This window comes from Amblyomma mixtum, unplaced genomic scaffold (assembly GCF_055824585.1).
Source record: "Amblyomma mixtum isolate Tamu unplaced genomic scaffold, ASM5582458v1 scaffold_13, whole genome shotgun sequence".
NCBI classification, from domain to species: Eukaryota; Metazoa; Arthropoda; class Arachnida; order Ixodida; family Ixodidae; genus Amblyomma; species Amblyomma mixtum.
In genome coordinates, this window is record NW_028317662.1 from 1,056,624 (window position 1) to 1,077,424 (window position 20,801).

Sequence of the window (20,801 nt, forward strand, 5' to 3'; positions counted from 1 at the left end):
CAGGTGCTTCCTCCAGTGCGGTTTGTGCGTCCCAAGCTGGTCTTTCACGGCAACTTCTCGCGACCAATGATTAACTTAATTGCCCCTTGCCACGCTCGTCAGTTTGCTCTCGATCCGACGGAAAGATAGTTCATCATCATCATCATCATCATCATCAGCCTGACTACACCCACTGCAGGGCAAAGGCCTCTCCCATGTCTCTCCAATTAACCCTGTCCTTTGTCAGTTGCCGCCACTGTATCCCCGCAAACTTCTTAATCTCATCCGCCCACCTAACTTTCTGCCGTCCCCTGCTACGTTTGCTTTCTCTTGGAATCCACTCCGTTACCCTTAAGGACCAAGATAGTTACTACTCCGCAAAGTAGTGTTTTGTAGGTGACCCAGCCTTGGTTGCTTCTGCCTGAATATTTCGCTCACAACAGACTACACCGACCGCGACGACGCCGGATATTCTGCCCAACGGTTGGCTTTGCGCTATCGTGTTTATACCGATGAGGAACGGCACGATGAGTTTAGAAGAAAAAGCAGACCGCTCTCTTACAGCGTGAAAACTTAAGGAGAATTTTCCGTGCATAACCAAAACAGTGTTGGACGCCGAAAAGCGCCCGAGATACGGGACCACCCAGTGTACATATCCGCTGCCGCACCTTGCCTGAAATATGCCGTCATGGGCTGGGGTACCTGTTAGCAAGATAGTTGCGCCAAACTATTCGAAACGCCGCTAAAAATTACATGATAAGTATTTGGATGACAAAGCATCTTGCCCGCCTGCGAAATGGCCGCTACCACAGTTATGACTGAGCCGCCAACGCCGCCACGGCAGAAAATTCGCATTTGCGTGAAGGCCTTGTTTATCTTCGATGTGTACCGTAATGCTCAGAACGCGGTATGTATCAGACACAGCAGCCAACAATCGTGCGGTTGGAATAACTTCAGACAAATGCTCTCGAGACGTTTACTTCAAACCCGCTGCTCAAAATGTTCATTCCTCTGCCAGTATATTTTATCACGCAAAAAAGCTCACGTCAGAGTTCAGCGTAAACTGGCATTCGATCTCCACACATTTTTGCTGCGGAGGAGCATTCAAATAAGTGTAACAATTGTAATAGGACGAGGTTGACAACCGAACTACGGTCATGTGCTATTTTACAGCGGTAATCGCCAAAAAAATTTTGCCCATGGATATCAAGCACCTTTTTGATCAAGGACAACATTGTTAACTTGAAAAAAGGGAGGTAACTTTTGGTGTGTCGTTTTAAGCTTCCACCTATCACAGCCACCATCATATGCGACGTGACTTTCTCTACTCGTCTGGACCGCAGTTATGTTTCGTAACCTATGCCAAAACTCGTGCCTTAGATACCGATACTATATATTTATCCCTCGAGCAGATGCGGAAGTACCTGCCTTTTTCGCGGTATTACTTCGCAGTCTTTTTATTTATTCTTGCTGTTGATCGCCACTTTTCAAGGCCAAGTAGCAGCAACTTCTTGAAGAATAGGCATACTAAGGCTAATTCAAATGGCTGGAAGGGTAATCTGGGGAGTAAGGTAGATTTATTTATGATTGGTCGTGGAACTCGGAACAGCGTCCTGATATGCACACGCATTAGAATGTAGCATACCTTGCTTCTCACGCAGCAAGAAGCTATCTCCAGGCCAGCAATCAGCGAAGAAAGCAAGAAAAGCACCGCGGAGCACACCATTTGCGAGCTGTGAGCATATGTGTGGACGACTGTGCTGTTTGTTGCGCCGGGTTTGCTTTTTCTGTCCACTCTCTAGAATGCGTTTCAGAGAAGGGCATCCCATGAATTTCCGGCCATCTACACCTACCTGAATTGTTAAACAAAAAATTGCCGCCGGATTAACAGTGCTGAATAAGAAATATTTTGCGAGAGCACGGTTCCGATTTTGGGTAAACTCAGTTCATGTTTTGGAGGGTGAGCCAGCAAAATTTTGTACGTGCGCGAAATTGAGTTTAGGGCTGGCCAAGGAAATTTCATGGATGGAAGAAGGGCAATTTTCGAGGTGGGCCATGATTACCCGAGGTGGACCCGAACACACTGAGGTTCAGCGACTGTCACATTCGACATAGGGCATGGCCTCTCAAAGATAAAAGACAAAGAAAGAAAGGTCGAAGCTTCAGAGTCCCGTCTGCTTTTTTAGCACAGCTAGTGAACTACTGCATTCGCGGGAAATGAAACTTTTGATTCATGTTTCGAGCTTAATTCTCTTATAGAGATTTAATTTCAGACGTTTACGTTAGTTTTCGACGTTCGTCCATTTGTGTGTATTTGCAGCACAGAAACACGTTGTAGTTTCTTTCAGAGGCATACTGGTATTCGTATTTTGGTGACTTTAAGGGCCCGGTAAAATGCGTTACTCCTCTATTTATTCTTCTAGCGATTACATTTCCGTAGTTCGAATATGAGGTCCCCATCAGTCCTAAAGGCAGTATTTGCTCTCCAATTATTTCCTGCCGCCACTGTGGCTCAGTGGTTATGGTGCTCGGCTGCTGACCCGAAAGACGCGGGTTCGATCCCGGCCGCAGCGGTTGAATTTCTTTGGAGGAGAAATTCTAGAGGCCCTTGTACTGTGCGATGTCAGTGCACGTTAAAGAACCCCAGGTGGTCGAAATTTCCGGAGCCCTCCGCTACGGCGTCTCTCATAGCCTTAGTCGCTTTGGGACGTTAAACCCCATAAACCAAACCAAACCAATTATTTTCTATTATCGCAGTCTATTATCATACTTCATGATTTAATGTGAAATCATTTCCTGCACGAAAGTGTTCGTATTGTAGAGTGGGGCTGTCGTAGCCTATGAAATATTGTTGCAGGTAAAGTGCGCGAGCAGGGCAGTTAAACAACCGATTCTGATATGCATTGCAACACATTGGCCACTTGTCCGCCGCGGTGGCTCAGTGGTTATGGTGCTACGCTGCTGGCCCGAAAGACGCGTGTTCGATCCCGGCCGCAGCGGTTGAATTTCTTTGGAGGACAAATTCTAGAGGCCCGTGTGCTGTGCGATGTCAGTGCACATTAAAGAACCCCAGGTAGTCGAAAGTTCCGGAGCACTCCACTACGGCGTCTCTCATAGCTTTAGTCGCTTGGGACATTAAACCCCATAAACCAAACCAAACCTTATTTTTACTGGCAGTCCATCGCAAATAATGGCTCTCATTTTAGAATGTTCACATAACAGTAGGATACAACTTGAAAAATACCGCAGTTGATATCACTGGTTCACTGTCCGCAGCGGACTGTATTACTCCGCTGGCGGACCACAACAATAAACGATGTCCGATTTTTACGGTTTAACTACATTAAATAAGCCGGATTGCAGAATTGTCGACCATATAAATTTTTGGCTATAATTATTCTCTTGTAGTAGGTAGCAAGAAAAATTTTAACGTGGGACTACTTTATTCTCGTGCAGGAATTTTGGGAGGGGGTGCTGAATGTGGGCGGAGCTTCTCTGCAGGTGTAAACTGCGTCCAATTGCAGTTGACCTATCACTGGTCTTCATACGCGGCGATCAGTTCAGTTCAGCCTGCATGTTTTTTTTGATAATCTTGTCAAAGTCTTCCCTTCACCGCTGGAGATAAAACGCCACAAAGCATTCGATTTTTGGAGGATTTGTATTGCAAGTGCTTCAAAGGAGGTATGAGAGCACTCTTGAATTCCAATTTTTTTAGAATTATGTTGTTCATTTTTATGTGTTTTTATAGACTCACAATTTCCTCGGCCTTTTGCCCGAGCAATTAATATACTACTTTTTGCTGTTCTATAGTTAGAGGTTAAATTGTTACTTGCAGTGTCATAAGTTAAAGAGAAAGAAACTGTAAAGAAGCGAACCGCTGTTCTTGCAAAAAAAGAGAGGGGAACGAAACAGGAAACACTTCCAGAGGTGTGGAGCATTTTAGCACTCTAGCACTGTGGTTTCTTGTGTATACAGAAAATTGTATAGATATAACTTCGAACCTTCATTATTACTCGTATTTTTTACAAAATGAAGTTTTGCCCTTTTCCGTAATATGCCACAATGGATAACGTGTACTAGGCGAAAAATTTCCTCTTGAAATTTGACTCGCTCATTTATTACATACCAAGACATGAAACGGACTGGTATTACTGAGAGGCAACAACAGTTTAACTGGTTTTCACCAGCTGTCCAAATATCAGTGTCTTCGGAAATTCAATTTTGTTGTACGTTCAGTTTTTTGCTGCAAGTGCCGAAGAACTAATCACACTCTTTGTTCCGGTAGATGTCACACCTAATCAGTAGATCTGCACAAGGTCCGAAACATAACGGTGTGTATTAGATTGTTCGTAATTTAATGGTATAGGAGGCAGAGTCCAATTTATTGCTTCTCAATAGAAACAGGTTATGATTAAAAAATTACAAAATATTCCCCGATATAATTACCCAATGATGTTATTGTTTCGTGGCAGCCAGCCCAAGAATCAGGCGCTATGAACGATGAACGAGGGGTGAGTGAGTGAGTGAAGAAACTTTATTTCCGCCAGAAGAAGACCCGTGCCCCTCCGGGTCCGCACGCAGGCGTCCGGGGAGGGGCAGCGTCGCAGCTGGAAGACTAGCAACGGTATAGTCACGCAGCTTCTGCTGCCAGGCGGGTAGCGTATCGTTGTGTGCTAAGGTCGGCACTTCTGAGTATGGTCTCCCATTCCTCTGCATTATTGATTCTGCCATATCCTGGGGCACTGGGGCATCTCCATAGTATGTGTTCGAGTGTAGCGGTATGCCCGCAGAACTCGCACACCTCCGCATCCTCCCTCGTGTCACCTCCTGTCCAGCTCCTCCAGAGCGGGGATGCGAAGTTTCTGGCTTGGAGTCTTCTCCAGTCATAGGCCTCAGCCGAGCTAAGCGAACGAGGGGTAATTTAATGGCTGCTGGCCTAGCGCGAGCGCTCCGTCCCGCGCCACTGCCAGCTTCGTCTTCTTCCTCACACTACCCGGGGACACCGAGCGATCATCCCGATCGTTGGCAAAGAGACGGTCCCAATGGTGACAGGCCTGAGAATAACGTACAAGAGATATGGCAAGGTGGTGTAGTGCTGGCCGCCACGGTGAAAGACATTAGTGAGTCAGTGAGTCCTAGTCCACGTAGCTTCTGCACAGCTGGTAGCAAAAGCCGATGGCCTAGGCCCCTGGATGTGCCGAACGGCATGCATGGCAGGGGGTCGGTGTCTTCAGGTGTGAGCGTGTCTCGGGTCGGTGGGGTCGGTCGGTCGGATCGGTCAGGGCGCCGCCTCCAGTGCGTCAAGTTGGGTGGTCAGGGTGGGGGGCGGGCGGGATGCGTGTTCGCCAAATGCAGCCGGTACAGCCAGCGATGACAGCGCCGCCCACCGGCAGGTAGCAGCCACATTAAGGCTGGTTATAAATATTCATTCAGAACGACGGCTTGACATCGCCGCTATGGCGCAGTGGATTAGAGGCACGTGTTGCGTATGGAAGGTCGGCCGTTCGACTCCGCTCTCTGTACTGTAATTTTATTGTTTTTTTAATTTCATTTTTTTCAATTTTTTCCCTTTTAGGTCGCAAATCGTGATGCTTAGTGGCATATAACGCCGTTTAAGAGGATTTATTATCCCTTTTAGGTAAGCCGTTGTGACAATCTTCAGTCACCGTGATCAATTCACCGTGGTTTCAAGCCTTGTGGCTGTACAGGCTGCAGTTGGCGAATACGCGGGCGGGATAGCAACGGCGGGGTCGGTTCGAGTCTGAAAGGCTGGGGCAAGCCGGGCGACCCAGGCCCAGGACTCACGGTCTATGACCACGGCTGACACAGGACGCCGAAGCTCCATAACCCGAATGCCGATGAGCATCGACCACCTCCACCAAATGTTACATGGAGGCTAACCGGTGCCACTGCCTCCTTCATCTTCTCATCACAATATTTCCATGGTATACATAAGAATTGAAAGCATTAAACAGAATTTTGGGTCATCAAAAGGAGCTTTTTTCTTTGAAGAGTGGTGTCATGCCATAAAGAAACTGTCTATACTTTCCGGCTGAACCTGATTTAAGCTCGTTTCCGTGTTGGAACTTTGCATTCTTTCGCTTTGTCTTGATACTAGGTTACAGAGTAGGAGGAATGCAGTTATTACCTGGCTTTCGTTTTAGAATAACGTACAAGACATTCCAGCGAGCTGAAGATAATTCTTTGATGACAAGGCGTACAAAAAATGTAGATCCCTGTTCGTACTTTTGAAAACATTATTGCTCAAAGTTCACTTTGTTCGAAACTCTTCCCAGGAACACGGTAAGGCAAAGTAATTTGTAGAGAATTTATATCAAACTCGAAGGCAGCGAAACCGCAGCCGCTGTAACTAAAGCCAGTGTGAATTCATCATTAAAAATAAAATAATTCACAATAAAAAGAAAGGTCTGCGCTTGTTTAAGTGCTGCACGTGTTTCCTAAGTAAATAACTAAATATCAGGAAAAATTCTGAAAATTTTCCTCATCGAGACTCGTCTCATCGCTCCCGTATTCGCACCTGCGCATCGTATGTATATAAATGATTTGCCTGGTGTTGCTCGAAATTCAGTATCCATATGATTATTTGCTGATGATTGCGTATTGTTCAAAGAGATGAGGGAATCATCAGATCATGGTGTTCTCCAAGATTCCCTGGCAGCTTTTGATCGATGGTGTGTGGATTTTAGCATGGCCCTTAACATCAAGAAAACTGTACTGCTACGTGTAACAAGAAAAAAAGAAACATATTAGCAGTTTCACTTATTCTCTTCAAGGCTCCAGCATTCAAGAAGCCGCCAGGCATAGGTATTTAGGACTAATACTTACCAATCAATTAAACTCGTCAGCGCACATATCCCAAATTTGCTGTTCAGCATTCTAAACATTGTGTCTCCTAAAACGAAAACTCAGTTCCGCTCCCTCTAATATTAGGCTTTTGGCATATAACACTTTTCTTCGGACGAAGCTCGAATACGCATCTATTATTTGGGATCCGCATACGAAAAAGAACATTAACTCTCTTGGAATCATTCAAAGGAAAGCAGAAGAGCAAGTTGCTGGGCTAGTTGGTGCTGTTGCATCGTGGTCGAGCCTGTGTACGTCCTTCCTTGTTTCTTGTGTCCCGTCCTTTGCGCTGCTCCACCACGATGAAAGGAAAGCAGTCAGGTTTATTTTCCACAAATACAGCAGATTTGATTCGCCCACAAAGCTAACGGCAGAAAATAATATCCCACTTCTTTCAGACCGGCGCAAAATAAACCGAATTTTGTTCTTCCGTAAGATTCTTTCACGCGAGGTAAACATTCCAATACCTAACTATGTTCAACCTTCTACCACCAGACGTACACGACACACTAAGGAACACACACTGCAGCCTATCTTTGCACGAACAAATTTATTTAAGTATAGCTTCTTCCCCCGAACCATCTCCGATTGGAACATGCTCCCAGAATCCCTTTTTCAAAATAGCAATTTTAGCAACGCATTGGAAGAACATTTCCTTGGTTAAGTTGTCTCATTTTGTATTTTTTAATGCTGTTGTTTTTATCTTCCCTTTGTTATCGCCGAATGATGCAGTGTTGTTTTTTTCGTTTCTTTTGTGTGTTGTTAGGTTGTTTGCCCCTCCTGCCTGGGCCACATAGGACTGCAGTATTATGAAAAAAATAAATAAATTAATTAATTAATTTCCCGGGCACTTAATAGCTTTCATTTTTTTCTAGCCAACAGCCCCGACCACTGCTAACGTTCCCATAAAACGCCGCCAAATGGCAAGCGTGCACTTAGGCCTGGCGTAAAGTGTGGAAAGCATTTTCCTTCAGCATCATTCCGCAACATTGGAAATCCGCAACATTTGGAACAGAAGCAATGTGTGAAAATTGTATACAATACAGCTTTTTTACCCCAAACGTTTTTCCGGACATGTTAACATGGGCGCATATAAGCTTTAAGCAGAGGTAATATTGACTGCCTAGTCAAAATGCGCTCAAATTACTGCCAAGTGAATGTTGCGGGAACTTTTTTAGCCAGTACTAGTCGCTTATCAATCGAAGCTAAATTCTCAAAGTTGGCTGTCGAGTGACGCTTGGTATTCGGCGCTCCTGCTGTCATAATTAGGACACGTGGTCCTGATTTGTTGCCCGGGGACAACCAGAAACTCTCACAACTCCGAGATGAGCAAATTTGTGGACGCTTTTCTACAGCACCCGAGCAATCCTATATCGTGCAGAAGAAAGTGTATTTTAACGCCCGTAATGTGTCTCACAAAACTTCTAGTGATATGTGCGTTTTAAAGTTCCGAAGTGACGCAAGGCGGGGCGCTCGGAATGTCCTACAGGCGGGCTACAGATTAGTTTAAATAATCTGCCGTTGTTTATGCGCTCCTGTCGCACATCACACAGGCATCTTCAATGTTCACTATTTTAGTATCGTTCATGTCTATTTTGCGTTTTGTTCTCGGCTTTTCATTTTTTTTCTGTTTCTGTTCCTCACGTCAGCTGTTAGAGCCTAGAGGAAATACGTGTCTTTATCTTCCTGCTGTGACGCCGACTAAATCCGCATATATATATATATATATATATATATATATATATATATATATATATATATATATATATATATATGTCACGCCATGTGCGAGGTACACGGGAAATATTGGAAAAGAGAAAAAACCCATGACATTATTTCGTTATCGCCAGGCTACGAAGCACATTGTGGGCTTCGCTTGGAGAAGTTCTGGGTGTATGCACGTACAGAGTTCCAATTTTAATTATTCATCATCATCAGCCTGAAACGCCCACTGCAGGGGAAATGCTTCTCCCATATCCCTCCATGTAACCCTTTCCGGTGCCAGCTGCGATAATCCTATCACTGCAAACATGTTATTCTGATCCGCCCATCTAACTTTCTGCCGCCCCCTGCTAAGCTTGCGTTCTCTTGGAATGCAGTCCGTTAACTTTAATGACAGTCTATAATCTCTCCTTCACGTTACATGCCTTCCCCAAGCCCATTTCTTTCTCTTCATGCCAACTAAAATATATTTAACCCATGCTTGATCCCTGACCCATTTTGCCGTCTTGCTGTCCCAACGTTACACCTATAATTTTTTTTCTATAGCTCGCTGCCCTGTCCTTATGAAGTTGAACCCCTTCCGTTACCCTTCATGTTTCGGCCCCATAGATGAGTACCGGTAAGATGCAGCTGTTATTTACTTAAGATATGAGGGGAATTAGTTTACCGCTCTTTCATGATCCACCCATTCTTATTTCTCTAGTTATCTCGCTCTCGTGATTCGGGTCTGCAGTCACTACTTGACCTAATTAGACGTATTCCCTTAAAACTTCTAGCACCTCGCTGTGAACTGTAAGCTGTTGTTTCCCTCCAAAAGGGATTCGATTGTTAGTTTGCGCACTAGAAGTAGGCGGTAGGTTTGTTCGACGTGTTACAGGCAAGTCATCTTGGGAGACGAAAGACTTGATTAGGAAACGCCAAAGTATGAAGGAGTCTTAAGCCGTGGACAGAACAGAGCTGGCAGAACTACCTAAGTTAATGAATATGCGCAGGATAACCGGCATAAGTAAGTTTAACATAGAGAGAATCTGGCATCTTTTAAAGAATATCGGTAGCCTAAAAGCGGTGAAGGGGATTCTAGGCGCAAGGAATAATCGTAATGAGGCGTTCAGGGCGAAAGAAGGCAATGCAATTAGCAATATCAAAGAGATGTTTAAAGCTGCTGAACAGTTTCACACACATCTATACACTAGCCAATGCAATCTGGGCGTTAATGAGTGCGCCAGTAGTGCACAACAATGGCACAGGGTGAATCACACTAAGCGTGAACATGGTTCCGCGTGCCTGCGCATATGCGGAGCACCATTGTGACCAAGCCAGAAACCAATCCGCGCAAAGGGGCAGATGATACGAAGCACCACGTCGAGGGCTCTCTTCTCGTGCTCCACTCTACTCCGATTCATTAAAGGGTTAGATGCAATGGCACTCCGCGGGTACGCGGCCACGCGGAGCCGTGTTCCCTCTAAGTGTGATTTACTCTCTACAGCCCGCCATAGAGACAGAGGGATCAAGGAAATCTCTAGGAGCAATACAAGTGGGGAAAGCAGCTGGTGTGGATCACGTAATAGCAGGTCTGGTGAAGAAGGGACGGGAGATTGCGCGAGAAAATAACTCGCAGTGCCTTATGGGCAGGGGGTGCACCAGAAGGTTGGAACAACGCTAGCATAGCCGTAATCAATACGAAATAAGACGTCAAGGCCTTCAAAAATTGCAGACCGATCAGCTTACTGTACATTGACTATACGGTTTTACTAAGGTAATCGCTGAAAAGTCAAGACAAGCTTACATTCAACCAAATCCAATAGATCATGGAGTCTTTCTTAAAGGGTACTGCACAATAGGCCACATTCAGACCATCATTCGTGGTATAGAAAATTTTCAGAGCGTAACTAACCCCTGTTTGTAGCTTTTGTAGATTAAGGAAGCATATGATTCAGTAGTTATTAAATTGCTGCTCTGTCGCCTTCGTTAGTACCCACATGAAAATTTCTTGAAAATATTAGAAATTGACACCCAGAAAATTCAAAAGTTTTCCCATCTGGTTCAGTGATGTGTGGCAAAAATACATATTTTCTTTGTTTAAGAAGCCTAATTTTGGCCTAGGACATGAAACATCAACGCTGTCAGGCGGAACATAGGAAGTCGCGGACATGTCTGCAGGTGATTGAAATGTGATGGTGGCTGGGAAGATTGGCAGCTTACAACCACAACCAAAAATTTCCTTTAGGTTTGAAGACAACATCAAGAGCTAGCAAACAACTGCACAAAAGGGGACGCACGCTTACTCGCAACTGAACATATTTAGTGAAATTTTTAAATTAAAACGCAAACAATCAACAACCAGTAACAATCAATCACCCACCAAGTGCCACATTTCCGGCAGAAAAGCCTTATCATGGAATTTTCATTTTAGGATCTAAAAATCTTTCTTCCAAAAGGACAAAACGACGGATCGCTAACCCATGGCTTCCCGGTTCTGGATATATGAAGAGGTTCTACTGTTGCCACTTTTTCCATACCTTAGCACCCAGCTCAGTTTTCTGCCTCATTACATCCACCATATCAGGCCCACAATGTTTCCCTTGTCTAATAAGATGTGCCCTGTCCGCCAGCAACAAATTTATAGCGATTACTGCCATGCGATAGAAGTTAATTAGAGTTCGCCGGTTGACATTGTAGTTTTGCAACTGTTGCATTTCTTTGAATGCGCCCGTCATGCAAAATATGCGCTCCTCTTTTCCCAGCTCTATAACGCTAGCTTTTCAGCGCAAAAAATCTATTCGCACAAGCTTGACCACCCTGTTAGCGTCACCAGAGCTTCAGTCTTTACACATGGACGCTGTACGTTTGTGGTTATTGGGTCCTTTGTTTACGCCGCGTCCAGTGCATGCATGCTGCACGACGACCCACTTCGGCGACATCCACGGCCTTCGCGCATTGCGACATATCTCCCGTGAATAAGCTGACAGTTGTAACATAAATGTAATACCTGCCACTGCTCAGCCGGGCATGACTTCGCGCCATCCAGATCCGCTAAAATTAGCGCAATTTCAATGTGTTCGGAGCCGCGTTCTTGTACCAGCCGCCCTGCTAATAATTGCAATGTTAACGCAAGCAGTTTGGCAGCGTACATTTCACAGAAGGGTTCCGTATCATGGAAGTTTTTAACTACAGACACCAGTAGGCACTTTCTTGCAAATATCGCATTCGCTACTCGCGCTTAATTTGCGGTGTCCGCGCATTCTGCTAGAGCCTAGGCGTTCTTTTTCAATGGTATTATGTGAAGTGTTTCTAGTGCAGAAATAAACTGAAAGGAGCTTTTATCGACTGCTTCTTGAAGAAGCGGACTTGTTCTATCGCAGTTCTCGCCCCGCGCATCGAACGTTTGTCCACAGGCAATGAATCGGGGCTGATTGATTTTCGAATTAATACGAGGTTTTACCCTGACCGATTTGCAACAAAACAACGTGCGGAACAGCCAAGCACTTGTCCCTAATTGCAGTCAGTCGAGTGCACTTTCCATCTTGGGACTCTGTTCTTCCGATAAATTAGCTCAGCTGACAACATAAGTTGTCCTTATTTCTGTGCAGATCCGTTTGCATACCAAATTTTTGGGAACCGAGCAGAAAAACCCGTGGAGTTTTTTTTTTTTTTTAGTTTAAGAAGCTATTAAGAAATCTGCAAAAAATTACGAAGACAGCATGTTCAATGTTTTTAAGGAGAACCCTGTCCAGAATGCTGGACACTGGGATTCATTTGTTGCACTAAGAGCAGCACATTTTCATGTGCACTGGAAGACTTCTCGCTGCTTCCTTCACTATGTAACACATACTTTGGCTGGAATTTTTCCGCTTCGTCGTCTAAGTCCCAATCGACATCAAGGTTTGACTAATCGCCAAAGAAAAGTCTCTGGATTTCCTCGTCAGCGACTGTCTTTTCTGCTAATAAGGCGACTAAATGCTGCTCAAAATCATGTTATCTGCACTAAAAATCCACATCAGGATGTTTCTCTGACGCTGAGAGATGTAATTCTGCCGCCAGAAGTATTGGGAATGAAACGTAACCGGCTTGGACGGGGATTTGAATACTACGCGCTAATTGGATCCTAGTGACCAGTACACTGGACATAAAAACATTCCTGCATTGCAAAAAAAAATACTCCTAACTAGAATAAACTTTTAAGCGCAATGTCTCAAACTGAGTTTAATTAACTCGCATGAATATATTTATTTGAACTGCGCAAAAAGAAAACTTTAAAATAGATTTTCTACTTAAGCATGTCGCGCGCGGCGGTATGCTCGTGAAAGACGCCATTACTCTCCGCTGCCCTCCTGCGAAGATGCGCCCGAATAAAGAACTATAATGATCGAGATATTCCTTGTTTTTTCCTGGAAGCCGGAATGCTTGCGGCTTTTATTTAGGCTTTGCTTCCTTTTCTTTCTTTGCATTTTTTCTTTTATCCAGTGTACTTACTGGTCGCTGGGTCAGAAAGGAAGATACAGTGACATATTTAACTCATGAAGTATTCGTTTTAGGAATTAGCGTTCAGTAAATGGCCTTGGAAAACCAGCTGTAGGATAAGGGCAATATACTGGTACACGTGGGGTGAAATCGCCGATTCCGACCGCGGACAGAGCACCACCTCGCCCGACGTCACTGGATCTGCCTAGTGCGTGGATAGAAGCGGCTCGCTTGCACTTGGTGGACGGCGTGAGCAGACGGACGAAAAAACCAGTTTTGGTAAGCCTCACTCTTACGCACCGTAGCCAAGTCGTTCATTTTCAGTCTTCTTCCTCGCACTGCCTTCCCAAGAGTGAGGCAAGTAGTGCACTCCACGACTGTACCAATACATTAGAAATGTGGCAGGCGACGGAACCGTGCCGGCCACGCCAATTTAATCGCATAAAAGCGCCCCCATCCAGTAAGAGAGAAAATAAGCGAAAATACCAGCAATCGCTGTTATTCAGGGGTCTCCACAGGTGATGATGGCGCACTCTCAAGAGTTTTACTTCTGAAAGCGCAGCAGACCGCAGCTCAGGCTGCTGTGTACAACGCGTGCGGCCGTTTTTTTTGGCTTGCGAAGCTTGCGCCATCCGCAAGCGAAGCCAGTGCCGTCGGGTCACGTGGTGCGCTCTCCGCGCCCGGACAAAACCGATTTCGTTCGTCCTGTGAAGGGGCCTACGCGGGACAAGTAGAAAGTTGCTTGTGATTCCGCAATAGATATTTTATAATTTTGTGCTAATGTTTAATAAATGCGCACCAGAATCCAAGCATAACCATTGTACAGTATTCCGTCATGCCTGTAATTTACCAGTGCTACTGTCGGACCATGCATTTCGGAAGGAGCTGTACTCAGCAGTGAAGCCGATTGGAGACAATGGAAAACTCTTTTCGTAGCATACTACAGTTGAACGCCGAAGATGCATTTGCAGTGCGTCCATTTGTATTGCTGATATCTTATATTATGTACCGCGTAACCTGGACACCGGTAATCGAGGGTATTCGACGTTCTCAGGTTTCCGCGCTGCCTCAAACGTAGATTGCTAGTCAGTTGTATAGTACGGCTCCTAAAGGCTTCCAAGCTTTCTAACTTCACTAGGCGTGGCTACCAAGCATTCAAAACTTATTCGTTTTTGGCATGTATTTATTCATGCTGGCTGGTTTTGCTGCGACTGCCAGTAGTCAAATACAGGCAGCTGTGAACTGCATCTTATCCCTTTCCAAGGCAGCGTTTTTCGCATTCCTCCTGGGTCTTGAAGTTGTTGCAATTTGGGCAGCACCCTCCCCATTTGAATTCCTTGCACTTCTGGGACGAAGGGTTGTAATAGTATTTCGGCACCTTGTCCTTGCACGGTCCTTTTTCCTTTGGCTCGCTGCAACCTGGGACATGAGGCACCATTACTGCAGTGAGGCGTACAGAAAAGAAAATTATGTGGTATCTCACTGACAGCTTCACAAGATACTAATCGTTGAGAGCTTCACAACCTAATCATCACAAGATTGTTTTTTTTATTCGAGTTGTTTGCAATTAGGCATAATAAAAAAGTGACAGGAAGTTAGAACAAGGAGTGTAAACAAGCCTGCCTTAAAAAGTGGAAAAAGGCAAGTCAAGATTTATCTAGATGACGTTATGCTTACTTGGAAAAATCTGAGGAGAAAGATTTTATTTTCAGTTTGCCCAACTCACCCCCCTCAATATCTGCAGTATTGCGAATCATTTTATGGTAATAGTAAATTTTCTAGTCAGCGTTTGTCAGTACTCTAGAGTAAGAAATTCTAGGACCCCTTTTATCTTTTCGGCTCAACAGAAACCACAATGGCTTAAGTTTTATGGGCAGAACCAAGCAGCCTCTATTACTATTCACGCTTTTACAAAAAATTTAAAAAATCATCAGTAAGGCAGAAATAGCTAAAAAATTGACACATACCATCAGGATATTTGCATTTCGGAGCCTGACCTGAAAAGACAACCGCATATGAAATGCGTAACTTTCAAAGCAGCTTTCTAATTATGTAATGCCCTGCGCTTTGCGCCGTTAAATATGCATGACAGCGCTAAAATTTTAGGTACTCGAATAACACTCAACAGTACGGTGCAAATGTTTTATAAATGTTAAACATTCACTATCAACATTGCCTGAGCGGTATGCGTATCGAATTAAATTCTGACATGCCAATAACTGGCTTCTGAGAATTATACACAGCGTAGAATAGGGTCCCCACGAACAATATTTACTTCAGGTATCTCACGCCCCTCACACCTTCAGTGTTTTATCTTACTAAGGTTTAGTTCTCGATGGCTGTTTCATGAAGAATCAAAATTCGATGATCGGCTTGCAGAGAAGCTTTCGCAATGCTGATAACTTCAAAGCTTTTTCTAGTGCAGTCTACATTTATCTTTAAATATTGGCAAAGCGCGAGCGACTGCAAACAAAATCTTACCACAGACTTCTCCTTCTCCATATGGAACGGCGGCAATCGAAACCGCCACGACGACTGAAGCAAATAACACGTTCATGGTTTCCGAGGAAATTATTCAACACCACCACGAAAGGAATGCTCTTTTATACACTAAATGCCTGTACGCGTAAACAGGAAGCACTAAATATCAGAAGCGACGAAAAAAAATTCTCCACCTGTGGCGTGTCACCGATCGTGTTTTCGCTTAAGCGCGCACTGTTCTTTTTTGCTTAGTTCTTCAAGTACTTGTAGCACGCATATAGGAACATTAGGAAGTCTGTTTTAATGTTCGCTGCTAGTATAGTAAAAAATAGCAGCAAACTGACGTGCTGCGCACATGCCTTGGGGGAAATTAAGTGAGAGTGTTTTACGGAAGCTCCCGCTCTCGAACTCGTAGATTACCTGCACTACCTTAATAACATATCCAGTGTCTTTTCGTGTTCAAGGCGTTTTTGCTCCGATGAGCTCCACGTGGGAGTGATTTCAAGTGTAGCCCGAGCGATATACGCAGTCTACCATGAAAATATCGAACTAGGGGTCTCTTGATGGCTCCCAAACTTTGCGGACTTAACCTAACCTAAGCTGCTGGCAAGAGTTCAGTGCTCCATCCTCCCACCCGCCCTCCCATACCAGCGCTTAAGAAGAGGCTCTTGCGCTTCGGAGTGGCTCTTGCCTGTCTGCTTTGTTCCTCGGAAACTCTTTCATGCAATTTCGCTTTTCCACTCCGGGAAAGCCGGAAGACGCCATCACAGCCGCACTACGTTAATGACGCTCTCTATATGCTAACTGGTTATTAAAGCATTAACAGGGTCAGTTACAGGTCTTTATGGTTACCAAGCGTTAAAAAGAAAAAGCTAAAATGTTTTTTTTTATCCGATTTCGGCTGACAACTTTACCCATTAACCTTTTTCTTGCAACGTTCCAAAATATGGGACCTATAAAACTAAATTTTTATTGTCCTTCAGAGTACAGCGATCTCTCACATATTTGTTTGCGCAGACTTTATATACGTTTTGGAAAACATCGCAGCTTCGCTTATAGAAACAACTTCGCCGCGGTGGCTCAGTGGCTATGGTGCTCGGCTGCTGTCTCGAATGACGCGGGTTCGATCCCGGCCGCGGCGGTTGAATTTCTTTGGAGGAGAAATTCGAGGCCCGTGTACTGTGCGATGTCAGTGCACGTTAAAGAACCCCAGGTGGTCGAAATTTCCGGAGCCCTCCACTACGGCGTCTCTCATAGCCTTAGTCGCTTTGGGACGTTAAACCCCGTAAAGCAACCATCAAATATAGCTGGTGTTGAGACGCGGGCTCTCAGTTGCCGTCGGGACGCGGGTCCGCTGTCGCCGACCAGCCGGAGCAATGAAGAGACGGGGGGTTAAGGAGCAGCGTGAAAAAAAAAGGTATATGTATTAACATATTTACAAGTAGCGAGAAGCACGATACATGGCACGATGTATCTCAACAGGAAAAACACACAACACAGACACAGGAGACGGGAGCCCTTAAATAGAGTCAGCACAGACTCCCGCCCCTTTTCGTCCAATCAGGAGCGTCCTGTTGGCTGATTGGCCGGCAAGGCTTGAACGCCAACCCGGGCCGCGTTCCCGTAGCTGTCCGGCCCGAACGCACAACGCGCTCCACGATGACGACGCGCAGGCTCGGAGAGACGCCGGCTTGGACGCCGTCCTTGGGGAGCGTCTCTGTAGCTCACCGGCCGAACGCGCAACACTGGGAGCGTTCCGGTGTTAGAAATTCACGTTCACAACACTAGGCAATGTTTAAATTTTGGGTCCTTTAACAGCTGAGTGCCTCTTGAATCTTTTCGCATAAAAAAATTAACTGAATAAAGAACAATTTTAACGACAAATAATTGATAATTTTGTGAAAATAAATAAATAACTAAAGCCTTTGCATCATTCATTCGTTGTGAGTTTCATACAAAGGTTCATTTTCTTGCAGCTCTGGCCTACCTAATCTCAATGGCTAGCGGCAGTTCTATCTCATAGTCTCAGGCATTACGCCGGATGGCGAAGACAGTAACCAGTTTAGTGTACTGATTGTGCGGGCATAAATTTGCGGATGTTATCGGAGAGCGTGATCGTGGGTAGTGCCGCAAGCGCAAGCTACGGATGCTGGATCTGCCACATGTTTTCAGGCTTTTAAATTCGTTCTACGTGCGGCGTCTGAGAGGAATTTCGAAGCGTTTAAGGCGTCTCACGACGACGCGTCCAACCTTTTGACGGCAAAGATTGTACGCAGCGAGAACTGGCGTGTATGCAGAGTGTGGTCATGCTTGTTACCCCCCCCCCCCCCCCCTCACCCTAGCACTGACCGCAACTAAAGACGACGAAGGCAGCGCGAGGCAAGGGCTGAGGACCATCACGTAATGAGCGAACGGAGCACTGAGTGGGCTATTCGGTGCGTGAGTTCTTTAGCTGCGCTGTAAAAACTATTGCTGACGAAATGCTTTCCTAACTTCAACGGTTTCTGAAGGCCTAAATGCGATGCTTACCACGCGGGGAATGACAACAAAATTCAAACACAGTGGTTTTTCTATAATTTACTCTCAAAATAATGTGCAATGACATTGCAGGGAGATAAAAGTAAGTTTTTCTTATCAATGATAAGAAAAATTCAATGGAGAAGCAGTAACTTCTGTTTCAAATGAGAATAGCAAAGAGGTAGATTTAAAGAGGGGATGCGCGTTCTGAGTAATGCAATCCAAGAGGAAGAAATTTTACATAAAAAAAACATTTTGAATCTCATTTGTGGACCAGAAAAGTCTAAGAAAAAATGGCTGAAATGAGACCACCCTTCCCACCACCCCACTCACACCCCACTCACTGTCCCCTCTGAAAGCGGCCCACAAAACCCATAAGCATTTTGTATATAGAGAGCCCCATTTTTCAAAAATGAACCGCGAAAAAAAAAAACATGGCAATTTGTCAGGAATGTGGCAATATTTCTTTCTGAGCGTTATTTTGGAAACCATACGTGAACTACCAAAGAGGAATTTTCGTGTTTTTAGCAATGCTTCTTACTGCGGCGTATAAAAGGTTAACACAATTTATTACGTTGTTTGCATTCGTCCGCGTACGTGGTCGCAACCGGCCAATCTGTTAGTTTTTCAAGTTTATAGAAACTATAACAACCTTTGAAAACATTGCGAAATGTAAACAGCGCGAACGACGACAAGCACAAGAGACAAGGAAACGGACGACACAGCGCTGACTAACCTTGGTCAGCGCTGTGTCGTCCGATTCCTTTTCTCTTGTGCTTGTCGTCGTACGCGCTGTCTATTCAAGGTGCTTAACCATCTAACCCGCCAAAACGTGTTATTGCGAAAAGAAAAAGAAGACCCATTAATTAGGTTGTATCCGACTGTTTCCGTGAGAACGCTTTGAACTAACTTCGTGAAAAAACTTAAACCAACCTTGATTGAGGCAGAATTTACTATTGTCTGTAAGAAGAGTAGAATGATGGTAAGGGCCCAATCACGCCGTCAAGATGAAATTCAAGAAGGAGTCTGCAGACAGAAAATCTATGCAGCACAAAGGGGATTGAGGAACACGCGAGAGATCTTAAGAGTTTCTGCCATCCGCAATCTGTATAATATTCACTCATCCGGTCTGCCACAGGGTAATCTCTGAGCATATACAGGATTATATTTTTTTTAGCTGCACTGATTTTTATTTTGACAACTGTGAGAGATAAGTCGGCGTGGTTTGGTGTATCTTAAAGAGAGACGGAGACTACGCACCTCATATGAACCAATAATTCAGTAATCCACAGAAACAAACTTTTAAATTCTCTTTATATTAGGGGCAAGGTTATACTGCGAATTTGAAGGGCGCGAAAATATTGTGATCTGTATTCAAACTGTCTCATTCGGATATTTTATTTCAAAGATCAAACTTCAAAAATCCTCGTTTCAAAGATCATTAAATTGCATTTCCGCCATTGCGTATATAAAAAAGTTTGTCCCTCGCTCTTGTTTTGCATCAGTTCAAGCGCAGTGGTATATTTGATGAGGCGGAATAAGTAAACTTCATTTCAACGACGCAATCAGACGCAGTGACGCCATTTCATTATGTAAGGCACAAAAGCTAACGCAACAAGCTGTCAAATGCGAAGTTTGTCAACCTAAAATTACAGCGAAAAGACCGCCAGAGTCTTCAATACCTGCAAGAAAGGTTCCGAAAGGTGCTTGTGTTGGTCCCTTTTAATGACTACGTTGGAGGCCCAGTGTTACAGACAGCATAATGCAAAAATACTTGTTTCCTAGGAAGCAAACAGAATGACACTTGTCGAACGCTGGCTGTCTTTCTTTATGTTTTGAAGATGTGCATAGATTTGGCTAACTTTTCAGTGACCAGTAAATGTAACCAGTAAATGGGAATCTAGTGACCACATTCTTCACATTCTCTTCGCAGGGTACGCAGATACCAGATGAGCATCTCTATTTACTTTCAATAGCTCAATTGGTTTTCCAACGAGGGCTCAGGGCTTACGAGGAGTTAACGTCCCAAGGTCACTCAGGCTATAAGGGACGCCGTAGTTAAGGGCTCCGCAAACTTCGACCACCTGGGGATGTTTAACATGCACTGATATTGCAGTTTCCACCACTTTTCCGAGGAAGGCAAAGGGCATCCAAACCAAGAGGCACAGTTCGAAACTTGAGCTGATGCACATTTGAAACTTTTTCTTGCAACAGTTGGACACATTACTTATACTCTAGGCGTCCGGCAAGCCTCTTTTATCTAGTTTTTAAGTTGAAGACCAAAATCATTTTTGCCAGTCGTCCTAATCAAATGGATTGCGACAGGTTTCTCAAACATGATAACAGCTGATGTACTACACTGCAGTTCTTACTTACATTATGCCAGAACAAGGTGCTGTATTTGTAACATACCCACAACTGGACCGGGCAGCTAAGCCTGCAATACAGACTTCTGAAGTGCAATTAGTGGGCCCCTAGTATTTACGTGTCGAGTATCGAAGCCGATTTTCCGTGGGAATATCAGCTGAGAGAAGTAAATCATAGTAACCTCTGCGAGTCTTTCAGAGAAACCCGCTAACGGTAACAATGCGTTTTTTATATGCCGATGACTGTGTGAAATTTATAAAATTAGCGCTTGAGGATTCCAGTTTGCCGCTCATGTGATTTCAATTTCTCTGGCTGTCCGTTTTCAAAGCAGCACATGAGTATTTGAATTTCGACACAAAATGTTCACTCATACCGGTGTCGCTAAAAAAACTCTGGTATACATGGAACAG